Consider the following 3,660-nt stretch of genomic DNA (forward strand, 5'->3'; position numbering starts at 1 on the left):
GTCGATCGTTTACCCGAAAGACACGCCGATCGACGAATCCGTCCGTCCGTCTGCCGTCGCGCGATGTGATTTCGCGCGATCTTTCAGTGCCAGGTCATTTGGCGCGGCACCGTCGATAGCGGAGACGCAAACTAGGTTGGCCGTCGCCGTTAAGATAGCGCCGCCGCTGCCGCCGCCGCACAGAGTAGCGATGTAGAACGCGTTCCCGTTGCATACCCGGGATGAATGATGACGATCGCTCCCGAAGATTTTGCTCTCGACTGTAGTTCTCCGTCGTCGTGATCCGCCTCTTCGATCACGACCGAGTTTGCGCCGAGGGCCGCGCACTCTCTTTCGAGAGAACTCCAGTTGTTCATCTTTCCTCCCCTCATAGATCCTCGCGATCTCGATCTCGCAAACTGCTATTTAATTAGAAACGACGGAGTAGTCTCGGTGGCGAGTGTGGCCCAGAGAATTGTGCGCTGCTTAGCAAACAAATGAACGAAAAGATCCGAGTTTAAACCCACGGACACCGCTGGTTCTTTTCGGAATCTCCTGAAGGTAACCACCGAGAGCCACACACACCCCTTTAGGGGTATATAGCCCTCCAGATGGGAGGTTTCCTTCGGCAAGATTAGCAGCCTACCGAAGATGAAGTAAAACCAAATGCTCAAAGTACCGGAACGAACTGGATAAAACAGGCTTTAAGCCTAATACACGAGGAGGAAGAAGGAGTAGTCTCGGTCTTTTGTTCTCGGGAAACGTCATTAGAACGCGACAGGACAGATCCAACGGTTTCGACTTCTCTCAAATATCTATTTTTTATTCCACGCTATTTATTTAACATACACACCGATGAATTCCAAAAGGTTTTGGGATATATCCATATTTTTTTCATCGGGTTTAGTTTCGTTGGATTCGACGGATAGCGCGCGTTAGGGAGCGTGCGGAATTTCAGAAAGTTAAGCCGTGTCATGAACGCGTTTTATTGTAAGGAGGATTGCACGATACTTTAAGCGATACGAAGAACAAACGCTAAGAAAACTCGCTGGAGAAATTCAAAACCGTCCATTCGCCGATAGTCAATAGACACAGACACGTCGCGTAGGACTTTCCCCGTGGTCCCCTTACGTAAAGGAATTAGATCTCGGCAAGGTGTTAGATGTTAGATGTTCTAAACCGCTATGGAAGACACTGCTCCTGATAGCATTACCGTCGCAATGTAGCGACGTAACTCGATTTCGCGTTTGAAGATAATCAGGGCTCTTAGGCTGCATAGGCTACGACTCTGATCAGTTCCATCGGATCGTATATAATGCGAGATACGATATACAGAAACGTAACGCGCTCAACTTCAGCTAATTTCAGATAATTAAGATCGCACTCTACGTCTGCTCTTAATCATAGATCTGATTTGATTTCTTCAATCACGTACACTCTATAAGTCAATCGGTGGATTATCACTGATAACAGTGAATAGTTACTTTCACTGAATTATTCAGTGCGACAAAATTCTTCAAAACTATAAAATATAACTGCCAGAATCTAAGCAATTTTACGTAAATTTAAAGTGTTATAAAAAACAACACGAAAATGCTAGAATTGGAACACTCTTGTTAATTTTTGTCACATCCTACAAGTAAGCAGACGTTTTAATTCTTTAAGATTTTGTTGTTTCTCAAATTTTTAAAACTAGTAAAGTTTTGTACTTATTTTTACAAAATTGTACATTTTCATGAAATACTACTTGCAATAATCTCTTGATTTGAGAATATTGTAGTTTGTGAGTACTATTTCGTAAATATTTTAACAAAAAATTAATGTTTCAACAAAGATATAAAAATTTCTACAAATTTCTATAAAAAATGTTTCCGCTAGGGTATACTTACAAATGTTTTCAGCGATAATGCACTGATTGACTTTCAGAGAGTATGAAAAGCAACACTATTCTCGCGAAAAGTACAAAATATTCCAGCTCTTTATCTAAATTGAAATTATTGGACGAGGCAAAAGGAGGGGGAGATTTGCTTATAAAATTTCATTTACGTCGGCATTCATAGTCCGTGTACCAATCAAAGAGCCGCGTATTAGCAATCAACTCTGAATACCAGCCTCAATCGTCGCAATTAAAAATTGTGATAAAGAAATTATATAACTGGTCGTGGAATTCAGGCAAAGTGACTCGTTAGGAGCAACCTTACGTAAAGTCTCTTCTTAATAAGCAGACTCGTTCCCTGAAATATTCATATCGACTTTCAAGAGCGCCTCATATAACGGCGATAACACGCTGTTTCTCATCCTTTAACGCCCTCGAAAATCGCCCCGTCGGGCGTGAGTAATCGGACGTAGTAACGAAGTCGTTACTCCCGAAACGCCACCGCCCCGGCCACCCGTGATCGTTCAGCTGATTCATTCGCCGCGAGAGCACCCGCTAATTTCGCGCCGCGCTGCAACGCGGGCACGACGATTACAAGCCGCCGAGAGCGATGTTAACTCCGCGGAAAAGAGAATATAAAATTTTGCCACGGAGCTCTATACCCCGCAGATAAACCCGAGCGATAGTCGCTGCGTCGGCACTCACGTGTGTGTAAGCTCGCGTCTATCGTATGCACGCGTATGTTTGTGTAATGCACGCGGCCACCTCCGGTGAACTTAAGGGTAAACTTGGTATACTCACGGCATCGGTTAACGGCGGTACGTAGCCGGCGCTGAGGGTTGATACAAACGCTTGTCTCTACCCCCGGCAAGTTGGCGACCTCCTTCTTGCGCCCGGAACACGCTAAGATTCCCGATATTTCGAAATTGCCGCCGATATAGCGCGGCTAGCTCAAACGTGGCGCGCGCTTGTACGCGGGCCACCCCGCGTGCTCGTTCACGTGTTGTCTTATCGGCTCGGCTACGCCAATAATAGCCCTGCGCGAAATTGAAAACGCCCCCCGGAGAGACGCGGGGATGCAGAAAAATACGTCACGCGCCGCGATAAACGATTCCGCACTCTGGAAATGTTTGTGCGCGCCGCGTTTCTCGCGGGCTTTCGTGACATTGTCGATTCCGCGAGATGAAACCAGGCGTTTATATAAATCGCATTCGTGTGTGCCTTTTAAACCGCGAGCGCTTTAAAAGGTACAAACGAAACCACGGATTAAGCGCATGCCGCTTTGTATCGATAGGCATCGAGGACTTGCTCGGATAACTGTTACCGATCGGAATACACGCCTCCTCGACAAAGTATTGTATATTGCTTCTTGCGCCGCGCGATACTCCTTCCCAATCGAGAGAATTGTTGAAAATGCAACAGCCAGTGGGAATTATAAAAAATATATATAGTACAGTAACATCGAACCAAAACAAATTGCGAGATGAATCGAGAATGCGAGTTGAAAATTTTCAGGTCCGGTGGAAATAAATGTCAAAGTTTAGACACAACGATAGTAGAGAGAAAAAGATAGTTGATGAAGCAAGTTTTCATTACATTGGTCGTTTTAATAATAATGCAAGTCAATATGCTCCGAAAATTGAAATAGCCAATACGATTAAGTATGCGTGATAATTACAAATAAAATATTTAGTACAACATATGATACACGCGTGATTTTACACATGAGTGTACATATGTATATAACAGAGAGTGTATATAATAGGGAGAAAGACAGTTGATGAAGGAAGTTTTAATTGAATTGG

The sequence above is a fragment of the Vollenhovia emeryi genome, unplaced genomic scaffold (assembly GCF_000949405.1).
Source record: "Vollenhovia emeryi isolate VEMERY1.0 unplaced genomic scaffold, V.emery_V1.0 DF939151.1, whole genome shotgun sequence".
Taxonomy (NCBI): domain Eukaryota; kingdom Metazoa; phylum Arthropoda; class Insecta; order Hymenoptera; family Formicidae; genus Vollenhovia; species Vollenhovia emeryi.